The 21,564-nt window shown below is 43.8% G+C and overlaps 1 long non-coding RNA gene and 1 other non-coding gene across 2 annotated transcripts; one reads left to right on the top strand and one right to left on the bottom strand.

Annotated features, from left to right (window-relative positions):
* The first annotated feature begins 3,294 nt into the window (after positions 1-3,294).
* On the top strand, positions 3,295-3,990 carry LOC118237928. The gene is made up of 2 exons (XR_004769857.1): positions 3,295-3,692; positions 3,809-3,990. It is a non-coding gene; the product is annotated as an uncharacterized LOC118237928 (long non-coding RNA).
* Positions 3,537-3,700, bottom strand: LOC113831391. Its single transcript, XR_003484762.1, has one exon. It is a non-coding gene; the product is annotated as a U1 spliceosomal RNA (small nuclear RNA).
* Positions 3,991-21,564: the final 17,574 nt, after the last annotated feature.

The following is a 21,564-nucleotide window of genomic DNA, read 5'->3' as shown; positions in this document are numbered from 1 at the left end:
TCTGCCTACTTCTATGCCTGAAGGTCAAAAGAGGATGATTGTGAGCCACCATGTGGTTTCTGGGAATTGAACTCAGGACCTCTGCAAGAGCAGCCAGTATTCATAAGTGCTGAATCATCTCCCCAACCCCTGCCTTTGGAGTCTTTAAGACAGAGCTCCCAAAAGTCAGCTTCTTGTCATCCTACACCTCTCCACAGCAGCTTGGAACCAGTCTGCATTACCAAAACACTCCTTCTCTAGGACACATGCAAGCTCCCAGCAGATAATTGTCAGACCACAGAGAAGAAGGCTTTAGGGATTATTCTCAAGGGTTTTCCCACAGCATCAGCAGCTGGATTGAAGGAGACAATTGATTTATAAGTACAGCCAATGGGGCAGCAAAAGTGAGATGCACTCAACTGATGCTTGGTATCCATGAGAAAGTGGTTCCCAGAAACCCTGTACACACAATATCCACGGATGCTCAGGACCAGTTCAAAGAATGGTGTATGGTTTACATGTGTGTTGTTTGCTTCTTTGCTTGCTTGTTTTGAAGCAAGCTCTCTTTCTAGAGACAAAGCTGGCCTGAAACTCACTATACAGCCTAGGCTGGTCTCTAACTTATAATCTTTCTGCATTAGCCTCCTAAGCACTGGGATGGCAGGCATGTGCCACCATGAAATTAGCTCTAGATTGCTTACAGTGCCTAATATAATGCAAATGCTAAACAAGTGAGTGTGTTGCATTGTATTGCTAAAAGCATGAACTCAAGCCATGAAACCAGAAAGGGGACCATGAGGTAGGAGAAAGATGTTGAGGGAGGAAAGAAACAGAACATGTAAAATGAAAGAAGAAAAGAGGCCATTGCAAGTGGAAGGTTACAATGGGATAGGGTGGGGAGAAAAGGAGGGTAAGAATCAAGAAAACCAAATTATATTTAAAATGATATACATAATGATCCCTAACATATTGTTTTTCTATATAATAGCCCTGGTTGTCCTGGAACTCATTTTGTAGACCATGCTGATTTGCAACTCACAGAGATCTGCCTGCCTCTGCCTCCCAAGTGCTGGGATTAAAGGCATGTGCCACCACACTCAGCTAGAATTTTTTTTGTTATTAAATAAGCCAGGGTTGGAAAGATGGCTCAACAAGTAAAGGTGCTTGCCACCAAGCCAGACCACCTGAGTTTGGTCCCTGAGACCTGCAGGGATAGAGCCAACTCCCAAAAGTTGTCCTCAGCCCTCCATTTGTATAACATGGCATGTGCACTCCCACAATGGAGTAGTATACACAGGCACACATACACAAACATTGGAGGGGCAAGGAGGGAGAGAGAAAGGAATTTAAAAAAAAAAAGTGGTGTGGGAAAAAAAATCAAACACATTTAGTACTTAGTACAAGTGCAATTTTTCCAAGTATTTTTCAGTATGATCATTTTGGGTATAGCTCAGTAGTGACATAGTTACCTAACATGCATCAGATCAAGGGGTTCTGGGCTAGCAAAATGGCACTTGCTGTGTCAGCAAGTTGGCCTGATGACCCGTTCAACCCCTGAAACGCATTGTAGAAGAAGAGAATCAGCTCCTCAAAGTTGTCCTCTGACCTCCACATACCAGTACCACACATCACATACACACACACACACACACACACACACACACACATACAGGAGAAGAAACAAGACCCTAGGTTCTATCCTAAGCACTGTGGAGAAAAATTGAACATCTCTGTCTTACTGGGTTGAATCTCTGTGGACAGAGGACCTGCCTGTTCAGCACCGTGCAGAGACTTAGGTCTTGGCTTCCCTTCTGTTTCTTGCCTTGGGCAAGTCCTTAGCTTTTTAGTGCCACTGTTCCTTGTTTTCGAATATAACTAAATGGAACTAATTATAGGCCCTAGCTTGGACCACTGTGGTGATTAGGTTAGCCCACATAAATAATTTACAGGGGTGTATGATACGCCATACTCATTCAAGTAAAAGCTATTTTTGTTGCATGCAAATCAGTGTTTCAGATGTACGGATGTGGTTTCTACATCTGACCCTGCCCCCATCCTTTGGCCAGTCATCCCTATAGCCTTGCTCTGGGCTGGAGACAAAGGGAGGACTCTCATGGGGCTCTGGTGAGCAAATGATAACAGGTTGGACCCAATTAGGACAAGATCCCTGGAACAGATGTTGCTTGTATGCAGAGGAGGGGATGAAAGAATTGGTTCCAGAGGCTTGGGACCTGCTTCTAGAAGATGCTAATTGATTTCTTGCTGACAATTTTTTACCCTTAAATGAACAAGAAAGAGAGTATCACTGAGGCTCATGTGTTTCACCGGCTAATGCGTATTTGTGTTCAGAGAGAAGTGAAACTTGCCTTTGTTTTTCTCTCCATAAGAAACATAGTCTCATTTGTCCCAGGCAAAGATTTAATTCCTGGCGGATCTTTGCAGCTTGAAGGGGATAAAGATTACCTTCGGAATTGCATGGGAGCGCTGCCTCTTGCTCATCTGGGGATATCCAAAGGCCTGGGACATTTTCTCAAAGGGGAGTTTGAGGAGAGGGGTGGGAATGAAGCACTAGCCTTAGAAACCTATGAGACCCTGCCTCGGTGGGAAGAATCAGACTCAACAACAGGTCTCTGTGAGAATAGTTCCACCTTAGAACTCTCTCTGCCCCCTGTATCTTGGCCTCGTATTGCTATGTCATGCTGGACTATATCAATCTGGTGACATGACTGTCCTTGAGAAGAGCTTTGTCTTAAGCATGACATCACTTACTGGGGGTCAGTTCCCTTTGCATTTTCCCATTAACATATTTAATCCTCTCAGAAATTCTGTAAGATAGGTGCAATTACCATCCCTGTGCTACACAGAATCTGAAAGGCAGAGGACATATGTAGACTGAACTCGGAAGCCTGAGAGAGTCCCTCACCTCTCTTGTTCTTCTTGTGCCTCCAAACCCTAACACGATATGAGCCTTAATATGTACTGTACTGAATTAAGAGCACAATCTGTGGTGGTGCTGATGTTGTGAGCATGATGCTGAGTGCTCTATAAATATTAGCTAAAGAACTGACAGCCAACAAGATGATTTTAAAGCTGCAACCTGAGACTAGCCAGATGGCTCAGCAGGTCCAAGCACCTGCTGCCAAGCCTGATGGCCTGAGTTCGATCCCCAGGAACCACATGGTGGAAGGAGAGAACGGACTCCGTCAGTTTGTTCTCTGACCTCCACAGGTGCACTCTGTCAGGGATGCATGCACATACGTATACACATCGCAAATAAAAAGTAAGTGAAGCCATGATTCTACCACAGCAGCGGTCACCCACCTGGAGGTAACACCAGAGGGAGGGAGGGAGCGAGGGAGGGAGGAAGAGAGGGAGAGAGAGGGAGGGAGGAAACCACTGAGGAGCTAACTCACCTACCTGGCCATGCAAATCAATTTTAAGATGTATCATATGTCATTTGAGCAACTTAGGAATGCAGGGCCTTGTGCATGCAGGACAACAGTTCTACACTGCACTATAGCCCCAACCCCCTCCTTTCTGTTCTTTTTTTTTTTCCCCAGGGGACAGCGAGAATGCAGTCCCCCACTACCCCGAATTATGCAGTCTAGTTTCCTGCAGTTGGGGAAATCGCAGGGGTCAGCACATCCAGAGTGCAATGGATAAGCCTCGCCCTGGGAAAACCACCTTCGTGATTATGGCATCTCCCCTGCCAGGTAAGTATTCCTTCCCATTCTTTTTTTTTTTTTTAAGATTTTATTTATTTATTTATTATGTATACAACATTTATTATGTATACAACATTCTGCTTCCATGTATATCTGCACACCAGAAGAAGGCACCAGATCTCATAACAGATGGTTGTGAGCCACCATGTGGTTGCTGGGAACTGAACTCAGGACCTCTGGAAGAGCAGCCGGTGCTCTTAACCTTTGAGCCATCTCTCCAACCCCTATTCCTTCCCATTCTTGTTGACACTTTCTGTTGCCCCCTCTATTAAAAAACTGATTGCCACCCTTTTGTTTTTCTTTTTTGTTGTTGTTGTTTGTTTTGTCTTATTGAGACAGAGTTTCTCTGTTAATAGCCCTAGCTGTCCTAGAACTCACTCTGTAGACCAGTCTGGCCTCATTGAGATCCCCCTGCCACTGCCTCCCGAGTGCTGGGATTAAAAGCCTGCACCTCCACTGCCCTGCTCACCTTTTCTTCCTTTTCTTTTCTTTTTCATAGTTTTGAGGGTATACATGTGGTATATGAGTGTGTGCGCACGTGTACTTATCCAGGCTCCTGTGGAAGCCAGAGGCTAATGACTTCCTCAGCTGCTTCGCTAGTCACTGAAAGACCCCCAAAGAGGTACTTTCGTAGAAGGAGACCCGCACCCAGGAATCAGCGAGACCACAGACTTGGATGCAAAACCGCAAGAGGTTTTATTAGAGACGCGGGTACCCGGGGCGACTTAGCTTCTGTGTGGCTAAGCGCCCCGAGCCAAGGGAAAGGGGTCCTTATATAGGGAAAAAGGCGCAAGCTAGGTGCAGGGATTCTATTGGATAATTCTAATGAGACATTGTACAGAGCTATTCCCATTGGTCAATGTAAATGAGGTGCTATACAGGGTTATTCAAATGAGGCGAAGTACAGAGTTATTCAAATGAGGTGAAACACAGAGTCTTTCAAATGAGGCGAAATACAGAATCATTTCTATTGGATGGTTCAAATGAGACACAGAGCCATTCCAGATCAGCATATTCTCAAGGTCTGGTGTCTGGTACAACAGACTCAATTCCCCCCCCTCCGCGTCCAGATGGCTGACCTTGGGGGCGGAGACCTTGGGATGGAGTGTTTCTCATCGGGCGGGGGCTCAGGGGCAGGGCTCCAGGCCGGCTCACTTGGTGTTCGTTCTCGTGCCGGCCCACCTGGTGCTCGCCCTCGTGCCGGCCCACCTGGTGCTCGTTCTCGGGCCGGGCGTGCGGCGGGTGGCGGGGGAAGGCCGCCGGGGGTGGGGATCAGGGAAGCCACCGACAGGAGGAAGAGGAGACAAACTTGAGAAAGAAAGGGCTAAGGGGCAGGGGTCTTTCAGTCACTATTTTGACTAAGCTGGCTGGCCACGGAATTCCGGGAATCTGCCTGTCTCTACTCCCCACCTCTGAGAATAAAGATGCATGCTGCTGCATCTGGTGTTTATGTCAGCACTGAGGATCTGAACTTGAATTCTCATGACTGTGTGGCAAACTCACTGGGCCATCTCCCCGGATCCCACACCTCTGTACTTGAGTGTTGTATTTGCATGTATGCCTGCATGACAGAAGAGGGCACCAGACAGAAGAGACCATCAGGTCCCATTATACATGGTTGTGAGCCTCCAGGTGGGTGCTGGGAATTGAACCCAGGATGTCCAGAAGAGCAGCCAGTGCTCTTAACCTCTGAGCCATCTCTTTGGCACCCCTACCCTCCAACACACACTCCCCTCCTTCCTAATTTAGGAATCAATACCACTGGTGTAATCCCTCTGAACTCCAGACTCCTCTGCCTGTTATTGATAGATTAATATTTCCAGGAAACAATTTCAAATGAGCAAAGCCTGGTACTCCAGGTGCCTTCCTAAGTCCTTAACTGCTTTCCCTGTCCTCCCAAACCCATTGCTGCATCTCAGACACAATTTTGAATATTCACATCTTGTCTTGAGTTTGTTACCTTGTAGTCCCAGGCACTGGGAATCTGTGGTAGAAGAGAACAGCAGAAGAGTCTGTTTTTAATCATTAAATTTTTAATTTTTGACAATTTCACGCACATACAAACGTATTGCAATCATATTCATGCCCCACCCCATCTTGTCCCCTCCCAGATCCACTTCTTCCCATACAATCTCCTGCTGTTTTCACGCCTTTTTCTTTGTTTTTCACTTAAGTCTTGTGCAACTACTGTGCGTTCATGATTGCAATGGCCAAGTCATACCTAGCTTCATAGCATTCCCCTTACTATCTTTTCGCCCTCTCTTCCTTGATGTTCCCTAAGCCCTAAAGAAGAATGCAGATGTCCTGTTAGGGCTGAGAAGGCAACAGTCATCCTCTGTGCTTTTCCAGCTGTGAGACTGAATTCATTCATTGTCTTCCTCAGACCCAGGCTGAAAGTAACACTAGACTATGAATATAAACACAAGCATTTAGAAGGCAGTTTGGCTATAAGTCACACCAACAATACCAAGTTCCCTCCTAGGGCATGTGACCTTCTTAGTCTTAAGCTTTTGATCAGGTTTACAGTACTGGGCATGCATCTCTCCCATGGAGTGGGCCTCAGAATCTAGCAGAAAGTGACTGGTAACCCTCCTTGCCCCATGTCTTGTCACTGCTGCACCAATGGCAACATCTTGCTGGGTCAGTCTTGTAGCACAAAGAAGCCCTTCCTTTGGGCTGGAGAGATGGCTCAGTGGTTAAGAGCACTGACTCTTCTTCCAGAAGGGTCTTCTCTTCTTGAGTTCAATTCCCAGCAACCACATGGTTGCTCACAACCACCTTGAATGAGATCTGGTGCCCTCTGCAGGCAGAAAAGGCTTTTTTTTTTTTTTTTTTTTTTTTTTTTTTTGATTTTTCAAGACAGGGGGTCTCCGTGTAGCTTTGGAGCCTATCCTGGCACTCACTCTGGAGACCAGGCTAGCCTCAAACTCACAGAGATCTGCCTGCCTCTACCTCCCGAGTGCTGGGAGTGCTGGGATTAAAGGCATGTGCCACCAATGCCCGGCCTTTTTTTTTTTTTTTTTTGGTTTTTCAAGACAGGGTTTCTCTGTGTAGTTTTGGAGCCTATCCTGGCACTCGCTCTGGAGACCAGGCTGGCCTCGAACTCACAGAGATCCGCCTGCCTCTACCTCCTGTGTAACACATTTTAAATAAATATTCCACAACAGTCATTAAATACTTACTTGGTGAATAAATAAGGCATAGCTCCTTGGCAACTTCATGTGTGCACAAAGTTCAGGCTTGATACTTAGCACTACAAGAAAGATATATATATATATGTGTGTGTATATATATATGTATATATATATATGTGAATATATATATATATTCATATGCATGTATCTTGGGTTTTTTGTTTGTTGTTTTTGCTGGCTTGACTTTGACAGGCAAAATCTTTCAAATGTGGAGTTACTGCAAAACAAGAATCATATAGGATGCCCAGGCCCTTCTTGGCCACACCCTTAGTCTTTGGGGAACATAGAGGTCCAAAGCATTAGAATCTGGTCTTGTGGGGCAGACAGGATTTTTCCTGTCTCCCTCTTCTCTTCTGTCCTCTCTGTGTCTCTGTGTCTCTTTGCCTCTTTTCTCTTTCCTCCCCCCCTCCACCTTCCCTTTGTAATAAAACTTCTCATTTAAAAAAATAAAATAAAATAAAGAATCTGGTCTTATAGCATAACACTTGGGACCCTGAGGCAAGAGGATTGATGCAAGTTCAAAACCATCTTGGGCTAATAGTAAGACCCTGTCTCAAAGAAAGAGGGGGGGAGAGAGGGAGGGAGAGAAAGAGAGACAGAAAGAAAGAAGGAAAGAAAGAAAGAAAGAAAGAAAGAAAGAAAGAAAGAAAGAAAAGATTCAGAACTATACAATCAAAAGCTTCTCAAGACCCAAATGTTGGTCGGGAAGAGAGCTCAGGGGAGCTTGCTGCACAAGCATGAGGACCTGAGTTTGAATCCCCAGCACTTATGTAAAAATCTGCATGTGGACACATTCACTCATTAGAGAGCTCAGAGACAGGAGGGTTTCTGGGACTTGCTCTCTGCCAGCCTAGCTGCCTCCATGAGTATTCATACACTCATAAGAGGCATGCTTTTGCATGCAAATGCACACACAACCATAAGCAAATAAGAAAATTTGCAAAACAAACACCAGTTATCATCCACTTCCTAAACTTCACAGCTGGGAGTGTGGCTGCCTCTCTGGCACTACCAGCCTTCTCCCAGCAGGCTGTTGGGTTGGTTCTTAACCTGAGACTTGGTACAGATTATATACTCCATTCTGTGGGCTCTGTAGGGACCACATATATGAACAAATATATGCTTATGCAGGTGTCTGCTACATGGACAATAAACATTAAAGCTACTGGCAGGGCCACCATAGCTATATCCCATTCCTGAAGCTTTTTGTCCATTTGTTATCCAGTATAGACAGACTCTATCTGCCCTGTGATGAGAATAACTCTCCAGCCCCACCATATAACTAAAGAGTGGCAGCAATCTGAAAGCTCACATGACTAGAGATGAGTCCCCGTCCTCAGGGGCATTCGACCTGGATCACCAATGCTAAGTGTTGTAGGAGCATGCGGATTACAGAGGCCTTCCTCATTGGACAGTCTGTGTGCTCACAGCTCTGGGAGACAGATGTTACCAGCCCTGTTTGCCTAGCACAGTGAATCCCAGACATCATCCTGCATGCTAGTGGGCAGCTGAGTCAGGATCGGAAGGGGTGTCCCCTTCCAGAGGCTTGTAGTCCCTAGACAAAGAGTTTTGATTAGGAGGAGGAAGCCGAGAAGCACCTTGGAAATGGAAGGGGGCAGATTAACAGAAACAAGTCCCTCCTACTGCACCTTACACATGACCCCCACAGAGAGCCTGGAAAAGCAGGGCCTTTAGCACATTGCCAGAAAAGTTCTAAGTTACATTCCCTAGCCCTCCTTTTATCAAGAGACAGGAGTTCACTGAGTTGTTCAGAATGACCTTGAACTTGTGATTATCCTCTCAGCCCCCAGAGTAGCTGGGAGCACAGGCCTTGCCACTAGACCCAGCCAGAGAAGTCATGTCCATAGGACTCCCCTTCTTTGGTTATTGGTTTCCTCCCCTTCCTGTTTTATTGACCCTTGTTTAACTGGAAGAAATCAGTCCCTTTCTTTCCTTTTTTGCATGTGTGTGTGTGTGTGTGTGTGTGTGTGTGTGTAGTGTATGTGTGTATGCATTTGTGTTTGCACACTCCTGGAGGCCAGAAGGTGACTTCAGGTGTCTTCCTCAATCACTGCCCACCTTATTTACTAAGACAGGGTTTATACTGAACCTGGAGCTTGCTGGCTGCACAAGGCAATTAGTCCCTGGCATCTCCTGCCTCTGCTTCCCAAGTACTGGGATTACAGACAGGCTTTCACATGGTGCCCTCACACTTGCACGGCGAGCATTTTATTCCCTAAGCCATTTCCCCAGCCCCTTACTTAGTTCCAATCTCTCAAGTGTCTGAGTGCATTTGTCACGGGGGTCCTTTAATTTCAGGTCTACATTCTCCTCTTCTTTTTAATAGCTAATGAGTCCTTGGCTGATTAGAGTTTTACAGTCACCTATAATTAGGCCTATTTAGTGCTTTTGAATAGGATACTTTTAACCCATTTCCGCCTCTTCTCATCATTAGGGGCTTCTGCCCAGGTGCATACACACAGGAAGCTGGCACTGCTGAGGGTGGAGTGAAGGGAAGGTCAAAGGCACTAACATAGATCCGTATATATGTAAACATACATGCATATTCACACATAGGACTGCCTGCAGGTGCACACACAGGAAGCGGGCAAAGGACAGGGGAAGGTGGGTCGAAGGCAAGTATGCACACAGGTGGATACACCTGTATATGAATACACATTACACATGGCACAACACACTTTTGAGGTCCAGCCCCGGGGTCCCTGAAAGCCAAATAAAAGTGCCACACGTCTACATGTATGTTGCGTGGTTACTGTAAGGAAGTCATTTGACTCTATGTATATTCAAGAGCACAACAGTCCGTCCTTAACCATGCTTTCAGTTATCTCTAGTTATCCTGGATCCAAAAAAACATGCTCAACTGAAATTTTCAGAAATATGCAATTCATATATTTCGAATGGCCAGATGATGAAATTTCATGCCCAGTTGTTGCATCCCACAAGGGATGTGACCTTCCTGTAGCTGGTGTAGTTATTATGTTGTTATGTTGTCTGACCATTGGTTACTTGACAACCACATTGGTCATCAAATCAGCCACATAGTGTTTGTGAGCAACTATCCCTTATTTTATTTAGTAATAGTTCCCAATGGGGATGCTGACAGTTTCATTACGGTATATTGTTGTGATGGTTTTATTTTACCTTAACTCCAGTTTTTAGTCACCTTTTTTTTTTTTTTTTTTTTGGTTTTTTCTTCGAGACAGGGTTTCTCTGTGGCTTTGGAGGCTGTCCTGGAACTAGCTCTTATAGACCAGGCTAGTCTAGAACTCATAGACTGCCTCTGCCTCCCGAGTGCTGGGACTAAAGGCGTGCACCACCACCGCCCGGCAGATTTTAGTCTCTTGCTGTGTCTAATTTATCAATTAAACCCTGCTACTGGCATGAATGTTTGGGGAAATCATAGTATACATGAAACTCAGGACTGTCCAGACTCAAGCATCCACTAGGGTTCAAGCACAGCCTCCCAGCATTTGGGATGAAGCAGGAGGATCAGGAATTCAGGGTCATCTTGCTAGTTAGGTTTATTTGTTTGTAAACCTAACACAAACTAGAGTCATGAGGGAAGAGAGGAAGTCAATCGGGAAAATGCCTCCATCAGATTGGCCTATAGGCAAGTCTGTGGGAGCATTTTCTGGATTAATGATTGAAAGGGAGGGCCTAGCCCATTGTGGGCAGTACCATCCTTAGACAGGTGGTCGTGGTTTATATAAGAAAACCACCTGAGCAAGCCAGCAAGCAGCTTCTGTGACTTCTGCTTCTATCGCTGCCTCAAGTATCAGGTCTTGATTGAGTTCCTGACCTGACTACTCTTCTTAGTGGGCTGTGAGGCGAGGTGAGGTAAACCATTATCTGCCCGAGTTGCTTTTGATCATGGTGTTTAGCATGGCGACAGAAAGCAAACTAGGACAGTTGTCTTAGCTACTTTTTCTATTGCTGTGATAAAATACTCTATAAGCAATTCATGAGAAAAGGAGTTCGTTCTGGCTCTCAGTTCCTCAAGGAAGGGCTGCAGTTTCTGCCTCGCGCCAGACTCTCGCTGACCTGTGGAAGCTCCCTTTGCAGTTGCCCTGATAGAACAAGATGCTCTGGTACACTGAGAGTGAAGCCTGGTAATCCACCTCACTGCCAGCAAGTAAGGGAAATTTACAGAATGGAAAAACAGAAGCACCCTAAGGTTTCTAGACACAGGTCAGAGGCTAAATGCTTCCGTTGTGATTTGGCTACTTGATGACTTTGACCGTAGGGAACTCTTAATTAAATTGAAAAGGAAAATAGAACACTCTCTTGTCTTCTCAGGACACAATGGTTTCTTAAAGTCAACCTAATTCAAAGGCACTGAATTTTCAGATGCGCCTCCAGAAGACTCTGGAGCGCCACCTGGTGGTCTCGTCCAGCAAGTGGAAATGAAAAGGAATAACTGTGTTTTTATAGAGGTGTGGTTCACAGTAGGTGGGGAAACACCCCACCCCCACCCCTCTACCACCCTACCCCGACCCTCAAGATGGAAAAAGATCTCATCTGGTCTGAAGCCAAAGCAGAGGAACTTTTTTTTTTTTTTTTTTTTTTTTTTTTTTTTTTTTTTTTGGTTTTCCGAGAAAGGGTTTCTCTGTAGACCAGGCTGGTCTCGAACTCACAGAGATCGCCTGCCTCTGCCTCCAGAGTGTTGGGACTAAAGGCGTGCGTCGCCACCACCACTCAGCTGCAGAGGAGCCTTTTTTTTAAAAAGATTTTATTTATTTATTATGTATGCAACATTCTGCCTCCATGTATATGCACAGGTGTAGGGCTGTCCACTGGAGTGTGGACAACCCAAGAGGGAGCCACTTCCCTGAAAAAAAAAACGACCCTCCCTCCTCACAGCCACCTGCTACAGACAGTTCCTCAGCTAAGGGTGGGGCTTTGTGAGCCTTTTCTACTTAATGGATTTCAGTGTATAGTGTGTGTGTGTGTGAGAGAGAGAGAGAGAGACAGAGACAGAGACAGAGACAGAGACAGAGACAGAGACAGAGAGACAGAGAGAGAGTATGTGTGTCAGGGTCTCCCTACACTGCCCTACTCTGCCTGAGAGTACTCACTAGGTGGACTCATGGTGATCCTCTTGCCTCTGACTCCTTAGCACTAGGATAACAGGTGTGAATTGCCATCCCTACCTTCAATACACTTTTTTAAAAGTCTATTTCCAGGGCTGGAGAGATGGCTCAGAGGTTAAGAGCACTGACTGTTCTTCCAGAGGTCCTGAGTTCAATTCCCAGCAACCACATGGTGGCTCACAGCCATCTATAATGAAATCTGGTGCCCTCTTCTGGTGTGCAGATATACATGAAAGCAGAATGTTGTATATATAATAAATAAATTTTTTTAAAAAGTCTATTTCCAGGGCCTACAAGATGGCTCAGCAAATAAAAATGCTTACTGCCAAACCTGACAATCTGAGTTCAAATCCCCAGGACTCCCCTGATAGACTAAGAGAACTAATGCCTGCAAGCTGTCATCTGATACACCTACCCACATAAATAAGTACTTTTCCTGGGGTTGTAGAGATGCTCAGCTGGCAAAACATTTGCCACAATAGCATGAGGACACGAGTTCAAATTCCCAACACTCACACACATGCCAAGTAATCCCAGCCCAAGGGAAGCAGACACAGAATCCCCTGAACAAGCTGGCTGGCCAGACCAGCCAAACTGACAAGCTCTAGGTTAAAGTGAGTGGCCCTGCCTCAATATATAAGGTGGAGAAAAATCAAGAAAGACACCCAAGGTCAACATCTGACCTACACACACACACACATCCACACACTTCCACACACACATGTTCCTGCACACCATGCACACTCATCACACATTTATACACACAAGAAACCTTTAAAGCACATATCAGTTTTATTACAAAGTAATAACAAAACCACAATAAAATAATTTGGGGAAAGGAGAATTAATGTAAGCAACAGAACAGTTATTTATTTAACAGTATGCTCTAAGGGTGAAGTGCACACAAAAGTGTATCTATTTGGAAAATCTGGTTGTTACTGAATATAAGTTAGAAACTGTGAAACTACACTGTGTAAGGTTGAGCATAAAAGACAAGATATTGTGAATAGGAATCAGCAAGGCTTTTACTATTGGGGAAAGAAATTAGAAGGTGTTTGTTTGTTTATTTAAAGGGGATGAGAATGAACCATTCACATCAGGCTGGAATTGGAGCCATCAGTATAAAGTCATGGTTTCATTAGACAGATGATAGGTTCGGTGGATACAGAGACACAAGCAGAAACCTGTGTGTTTGTATACAAAGGGATAACTCCTGCAGCTGCCCAATGAGTAAAGAAAAAGTAAGACCCTTTAAGGTTAAGCACCTTGTATCCATATCCTTCTTGTTCTCCCCTACTCCCTTTTTTGTAGCCTGGGCTGACCTCAAGCTCACAAAAGGCCTCCTGCCTCAGCCTCCCTAGTGCTGACATATGGGCATGCATCACCACTGTGGGGGTTTTAAAGGCATAAGCCACCATGCCTGGCTGAAAAGGAAATTTGTTTGTTTGTTTGTTTGTTTTTCTGAGACAGGGTTTCTCTGTGGCTTTGGAGGCTGTCCTGGAACTAGCTCTTTTTAGACTAGGCTGGTCTCCAACTCACAGAGATCCGCCTGCCTCTGCCTCCTGAGTGCTGGGACTAAAGGCATGCGCCACCACCACCCAGCGACAAGGAAAATTTTTAAATGAATAAAAAATAAACAAAGAAGGGGAAATAATTCTTTCTTACTGTAGCACTCCAGCTAGTAAAGGTAAATAGAATAATAGAAACTCAAGCCATCCTTGGCTAGATAGTCAGCTGGAGGTCATTCTGGGTTGCGTAAGATCCTGCTCAATATTCCCTTCCTCCCAAAACACTGAGGGTCACAAGGTGTTTGTATTAGAGAACTCAGCATATCCTCAGGAATCAGCATAACAGTTCTCCATACACATCTCTGTACTTTAACTAACTGGTTTCCTGGAGCTGGAGAGATGGCTCAGCGGTTAAGAGCACTGACTGTTCCTCCAGAGGGCCTGAGTTCAATTCCCAGCAACCACATGGTGGCTCACAACCACCCTGAATGAGATCTGGTGCCCTCTGCTGGCATGCAGGCACAAGACTGTATACATAATAAATAAATAAAATCTTTAAAAAAAATTAACTGGTTTACTCATGGATGTTTTAGAGCACTATGAACTAGGCTTTGTACTGAAAACACAACAATGAATGAGCCAGACATAACCCTTACCATCAGCAAACTGAAAGTCCAGTGGAGATAATTAAGGAATCAATTATAACTGGGCATGGTGGTGCACACCTTTGATCCCAGCACTCAGGAGGCAGAGGTAGGTGGATCTCTGAGTTTGAGGCCGGCCTGGTCTTCATAGTGAGTTCCAGGATGGCCAGGGCTGTTACACAGAGAAACCCTATCTCAAAACACCAAGAGGGAAAAAAAAGGAATTAATTACAATATCTATAAATGCAATTATGACTATCAAACATATGGACAAGGGAGGTACTTAATAAAATGTTTCTGATTTAGTTTCGTTTCTGTTGTTGTAATTAAAACAAAAAAGCAAAACAAGTAAACAAAAAACTGGACAGAAAACATCTTAGGGAAGAAGAGGTTTGCTTTAGTTCACAGTCCTAGTTTATAGACTATCTCTTTGGAGGAAGTCACAGCAGTTGAAGCATGACAGTTGTTCACATCTTATCTGCAATCAAGAACAAAGAGAGAATGAGTGCTTCTTGCCTGTTTGCCTATGCTCAGCTCTCCACTCTAATGATAGTTCAGAACCTCCTGCCTAGGGAATGATGCCACCCACTGTGGGCTGGATCTTTTGACATCAATGAATGTAATTATGACAGTTCCCACAGATGTGCCTAGAGACCAACCCAATGTATATACTCTAGCATTGAGACTCTCTTCCTAGGCAATTCTACATGGTCAGGGTGACAGTTAAAGCTAACCATCACAGTTCCAAAGCAAGCACATAAAAGCAAAGACCCACCAGTAACCCATAGCTATAACCCCATAACTCAGGATTTGAAGGCAGGAGGATCAAAAACTCAAGTTCTTCTGGCAAGGTGGTTCATACCTTTAATCCCAGCATATTCGGCTCAGAGGAAATCGGATCTCTGTGAATTGGAGGCCAGCCTGATCTACGTAGAGAGATCTAGGTCAGCCAGGGTTACAGTATGAGACTTTGTCAAAGGGGGTAATCCTTAGCAACTTAGTGAATTTGAAGTCAGTCTGGACTTTAAAAAAAAAAGGGGGGTGGAGAATTGGCACAACAGTTAAGAGCAGTGCCTGCTCCTTCAGAGGACTTGGGTTCTATTTCCAGCACCCACATGGTGGGTCACAACCATCTGTAACTCCATTTCCAGGGGATCTGACACCCTTCTTTGACTTTGGAGGGCACCAGTCACACACAAAGTGCACATACATACACTCAGGCAAAACACACATACACATAAGGTAAAAATAAATAAATCTTTTTAAATTATATAATAAAAGAAACAAAGCTGTGCAGAGTGGTGCACACCTGTAATCTCAATACATAGGAGAAGGATGCAGGGGGATCACTGGGAGTTCAGGACAGCCTGGGCATTCCATCTCAAAAATGGAGGGAAAAAATAGGGTTGAAGAGATGGCTTGGTGGTTTAGAGTACTGGTTTCTCTTGAAGAGGATCTGAGTCCCCAGCACCCTACATGGTGGTTCACAACCATCCATAACTCCAATCTGAGGGAACTGATACCCTCTTCTGGCCTCCATAGGTTCAAGGCACATGTGTGGTTCACAAACATACATGCAGGAGAAACATTCATACACATTTTAAAATCCAAAACTTAAACAAAGGACAACTAAAGAAAAGAAGGAAGGGAAGGAGAAAGGGAGGGAGGGTGAGATTCCAAGTCAGCGAGACTGACAGAGGGCCCCATGGGAGCCAGGATAATCAGCTTGAGACTCTTATGGTGACCAGAACAGGAGACAGTGGCCGGTTACACAAAGAGGCATGGACAGATTTGAAAGCTATTTAGAAATTGAATCTACTTGCTTTTCACTGAGCTAAGCTGTGAGAAGAAAAATGGTCTGGATTCCTTTCAGACACACACATACACCATACAACTGCTCAATTCAGCACCCTTCAGAATACACATATCTGTGCACCTCTCACCCTGCTAACTTTGTCATCCCAAAATAAAATGCTGTAGTCATTGCAATCATCCCAGACCTAAGGAATCACCAACCCACTGTCTGTCAAGTCAGAAATATCTATTATAGACATTGGGTGTAAAAGGAATCAGACCATGTAATCTGACATCTTCCTTCAATCAGCATACTGTTTCCTGGAGCCATCAACATTGCAGCGTGTCAGTATGGACTCCAGTACTTCATTCATTTTTATGGTTGACTAATATTTCACTAAGGCGTGTATCACAATTCTAATTCATTCATTTACTGAGTGACATTTAAGTGGTTGGGTGTTACAACTAACACTTTGTGTGGATGTATGTTCTCAGTTCTCTTGAGAATATGCCTACATGAGAAACTTCTAGGTCATATAGAATTCTTTTTTGTTTTGTTTTGTTTTGTTTTGTTTTAAACAAGGTTTCTCTGTATTGCTTTGGAGGTTGTCCTGGAACTCGCTCTGTACACCAGGCTGGCTTCAAACTCACAGAGATCCGCCTGCCTCTGCCTTCCAAGTGCTGGGATTAAAGACATGCGCCACCAATGCCCGGCTAGGTCAAACAGAATGTTTTTCATCTTATTTATTTCCTGTGCATGCATCTCTCTCTCTCTCTCTCTCTCTCTCTCTCTCTCTCTCTCTCTCTCTTTCTGTATGTGTGTGTGTATGTAAGAGAAGGAGAGAGAGAGAGAGAGAGAGAGAGTATACAAACATGTGAGGATGGCTTGAATGTGGAAGACAGAGGACAATGTTTCATAAGTCAGGTCTCTCATTCTTCCATGTGGAGATCTGGGGATCAAACTCAGGTACTTAGGTGGCAAGTGCCTTTACCTATAGTGAGCCATCTCACCAGCCCAGGAAGATCATGTCTAATTTTTAAAAGATTTTCATTTTATTTTATGAGTGTTTCGCCTGCATCTATGTGTGTGAATATTGCTCATGCCTACTGATGGCCACAAGTCATCATGTGGGTGCTGGGAACTGAACCTGGGTCCTCTGCAAGAACAAGTGCTCTTGATTGCTGAGTCATCTGTCCTTACAAAATTTGGGGGGGCAACACAAGACTATTTTTCAATGTGACCATACTATTTTACACTTCTACACAATGGATAAAAGTTTCAATTTCTTTAGCATCCTTGCTAATACTTATATGTTGTTTAATATTGTAGCCATCTTAATTGCTGTGAAATGCTATCTCATTGTGCTTTCAAGTTGCAATTCTCTCATGTTTAGCAATACTGAACATCTTTTTATAAGCCAATTAGCCATTTTTTAAGTAATTTATTTAAATCTGTTTTCTGTGCTTTTGGGTGAAGGTGTCAGATCCCCTGGAACTGGAGTTATAGACAGTTGTGAGCTGCCATGCAGGTGATGGAAATTAGACCCAGGTCTTCTAGAAGAGCAGCCAGTGCTCTTAACGTCTGAGCCATCCTTCAGCCTGTCATTAGCCATTTTTATAACTTCGTTGGAGAAAAATCTATTCAAATGGATTGCCTTCTATTATTACATTGTAAGATTTATTTATATACTTCATATAAATCCATTATCTGATATGTGGTTTCCAAAAACCACCTTTTTTTTCCCTTTGTTTGTTTGAAACAAGGTCTCTTGTAGACTAGGCTGGACTCAAACTTTCTAAGTGAGGCTGGTCTTGAACTCTTGATCCTCCTGCCCTCACCTCCCAAGTTCTGGGATTACAAGCATGCACACCACGCCAGGTTGTAATGTACTTTCTCTTCACCATCCTATGTTTACAGAAATAGTTGCTTCTGCATGGCTGTGACAGAATGCCTGCTAGAAATAACTCAAAGGGTGAAAATGTTTTATTTTAGTGCAGCATTTCACAGTGTTCAATACAAAGGCACTTGACCCCTGTGCGTGGACAGCACATCTTGGTGCAAGCCCATGGTGGAGGGCCAGGAAGGCTTGAGAAAGAGGCCAGCAGAGGCCCACCCTCAGGGATCTATCCTCTGTGTAGGTCCCACATTATAAAGTTCCCAGAGCCTCCCAAAATGGTGCCACAAGCTGGGGACCAAGCCTCAACACTTGAAGGAAGGTTTTGTTGTTGATGTTGTTGTTTGTTTGCCAGAAACACCTCTTATCAAGCCATAACAGTCAAAAGGCAAATTGCACCTTGTTCTTAGTCAACTCCAGGTGTCTCAAAGGCTTACAAAGATTCCTTAATTTGAGAACTTTTCATTGCCAGCATCAACATTACAGGTATATACTCTACAGAATTGCCCTCCCCTATTTGCATGGATTTTGTGTTCTGACACCAATTTTATTACTAATTCTCCAGGCAAGTCTCACACTGCATCCTCCTACAGCAAGAGCTCGGCCCTAACAAGGACTAGCAGCTGATTTAAACATCAATGTCAGAAATATGCATGAAGAGAATAAAAGCCTGTGTCCTCCTTCTGTCTCCCAATGTCTTCCAGTCCCCCATCAGCAAAAAGGACACCAGTGTCACTTCTGGGACAGTCCTTACTAGACTTCCCTAACTTTGAACATGAACAACAACAGCCCATGAAACCAACACCAAGAGAAAAAACTCTATATATTGTTTACTCAGTTTTATCCATTCACCCAAATTGCCATTTCCTGTAGCCTGCTCTCTGGTTGTTAAGTGGACCAACTCTGATTACTTCCAGGCATATGGGCCCAGGGCCGATTTTTCTTAGCTTGTTCTCTGAACAATAAAGTGTTCTTAATTCACACAACAACCACCAAAAAGAAAAGGGGGGAAGCCATCATGCTTTCTTCACCTGCTCAAAGATGCAGCCCCACCGTCCCCATCTCCCTAAAAGCTTTCTGCAGCCCACTAAAAATACCCAATGTTGACAGATGCAGGCTATCAATACGGAGACTCAAGATCCTAGGGTGAGAAGTGGCCAGAGGCGAGGTCTTGATAAACAGCTCAAATTGGCTCTTACTCCACAGGTGACGCCTAGTTTATCTGGGTAATTGTAAAGGGCATTTTACAGCAAATCAATTAAATGAAAATCTTTTAAACCCTTTTTAAATGGGGGAGAAAGAGGTGGGAGGAGAGGGCCAACCTTTGTAAGCTAACAGGTGATTTTAATTGGAACCAGCAGCGTTACACCATGTTTTTGACCCATTCGGTAAAGGCAGGAAAAGAAATCAATACATTTCCATCAGCATCCGCCCTCCTGGAGTCTCATAAATAGAATGGAGACACGAACCCCAGTTAATGGCTTCATCAAGCACCTCACTGATTCTCTAACAGAATTAAATAGGTTGCAGCTCTCTCACCCACCAATGTCCTGACACTGAGATTCAAAATGCCCCAGTGGGCTGGGTGCTGCTAGGTGACATATTTGGTCTTATACTGTTCTTTGCAAATACAGCCTTGACTTTAGTCTAGCCCCAATCATAACCTTACCTTCTGAAGCAACCTGAACTCAGAGATGTGAACCTATATACCAAGCATTCCCTAAATTCAAGACACAGAAGGTCCAAGTTGCCTTCCTGACAATGGAGCCCTGGAGAATTCACAAGGCCCAACCTCAGGCAGCTTGACTTCAGCCATATATTAGTGTGTACTGTTGGGCAAATAATTTCACCTTTCTAATCTGCTATGTTCTCATCTTTAATGGGGTGCTAGTGAAACCAAGCACTAGTGAGTTAGTGTGAAATTGGGTATTTTTATGCATCGATATATTTAAAGGTCCATGCAAAGGCTGGAACACCATGAAGAGATATACTGTGTGTGTCACCAATAATAAGAACAATTTGAAGCTGAGTATGGTGGTGCACACTGTAAGCCCAGCTACTCAGAGGCAGAGAGAAGAGCACTTCCTCTCTCCTGTTTCAAAATAAAATTTAAAAGCATGATGGAGCCGGGCATTGGTGGCGCACGCCTTTAATCCCAGCACTCGGGAGGCAGAGGCAGATGGATCTCTGTGAGTTCAAGGGCAGCCTGGTCTCCATAGCGAGGGCCAGGATAGGCTCCAAAGCTACACATAGAAACCCTGTCTCGGAAAAAAAAAGAAAAAGAAAAAGAAAAAGAAAAAAAATGTGACTCTGAGCCAGTCATTGTAGCCTACCTACACTTTTGATTCCAGCACTCCAGGGCAGAGTCAGGTGAATCTCCATGAGTCAAGACCAGCCTGGATTACATAGCAAGTTTCAGGATAGCCAGGGCTACATAATAGAGAAACTCTGTCTCAAAAAAAAAAAAAAAAAAAAAAAAAAAAAAAAAAGCATTATGGCTGTAATAGTAAAGCACTTGTTTAGCAGGCACAAGAGCCTTTGTTCAAAACCCCCAGGACTGCCAAAACATGGAAAATAAGAGAAATTAAAATAAAACTATACTGAGGTGCTCCTTTTCATCTACTGGACTGGCCAAAATATATATAACAGTATTATAAATTTTTAAAGAAAAAAGAAAATCCGGGCGGTGGTGCACATTCCTTTAATCCTAGCACTTGGGAGGCAGAGGCAGTCTGATCTGTATGGTCTACAGCCTGGTCTACAGAGTGAGTTCCAGGACAGACAGGACTACACAAAGAAACCCTGTCTTGAAAAAAAAAAAGGACAAATATGTATTCTGCTGAGAAAACAATTATTTTCAAGGGACTTCCAACTGCAAGAGCTGCTGCTCCTCCTCCTCCTTTTTCCTGCTTTTCTTTTTCTTTTTTTTTCTTCCTGTTTTTCTACACAGGGTTTAGCCCTGCAGTACAGGCAGACCTCCAGCTGGAGATTCTCTGGTTTCAGCTCCCTGAGTGCTGGACACCAAACCTACCCAGAGCAATATATACTAATGACAATGCTATAAAAACAAGTTTAAGTCCTATTTGAGGGACAAATTGTTAGTTAAATTATTGTGTGATATTTAAAGTGATTTCATGTTATTTAGAATACTTCTACAAAGTAGTCATACTGGTATCAGAAACTAGTGTTTTCTTTTTTTTCCCATTCATTTATTTAGCTCATAAATAAAGTATTGCACAATTATGATACATAATACAGTATGTTCACAATGGCATGGCTAAATTAAACCAATTAACATGTTATATCACACATATTCATCATTTTTGTTTGGAGAACACTTAAAGTATACTATCTCACAACTTTTAAAGTATAGCATATTGTTATCAACCATATTTATCAAGCTCTCTGTAGACCTCAAGACATCACAGAGTCCAACCGCAGTTTTATATCCTTAAACCAATCATTTCCCCATTGTTAAAAGACCCACACTGAAGCCTAATAGCCACAATTCTGCTCTGCTCCCATAAGTTCATCATTTCTAGGTTACACATAAAATTAAAACTGTGTGACATTTGTCTTCCAGTGTGTCACTTATTTTTTTTTTGGCAAGCATATAACTTTACTACTTACTAAAGATGAATCAAATTTGCATGCACAGGTGAGCACTCACTGAAACACCTTGGATTCATCACATATTTGAGTTTCAAATACATA

The sequence above is a fragment of the Cricetulus griseus genome, chromosome 4 (genome assembly GCF_003668045.3).
Source record: "Cricetulus griseus strain 17A/GY chromosome 4, alternate assembly CriGri-PICRH-1.0, whole genome shotgun sequence".
In the NCBI taxonomy this organism is placed as follows: Eukaryota; Metazoa; Chordata; class Mammalia; order Rodentia; family Cricetidae; genus Cricetulus; species Cricetulus griseus.
Note: the sequence above shows the minus strand (reverse complement) of the source record. Positions and strands in the feature narration are given on the sequence as shown.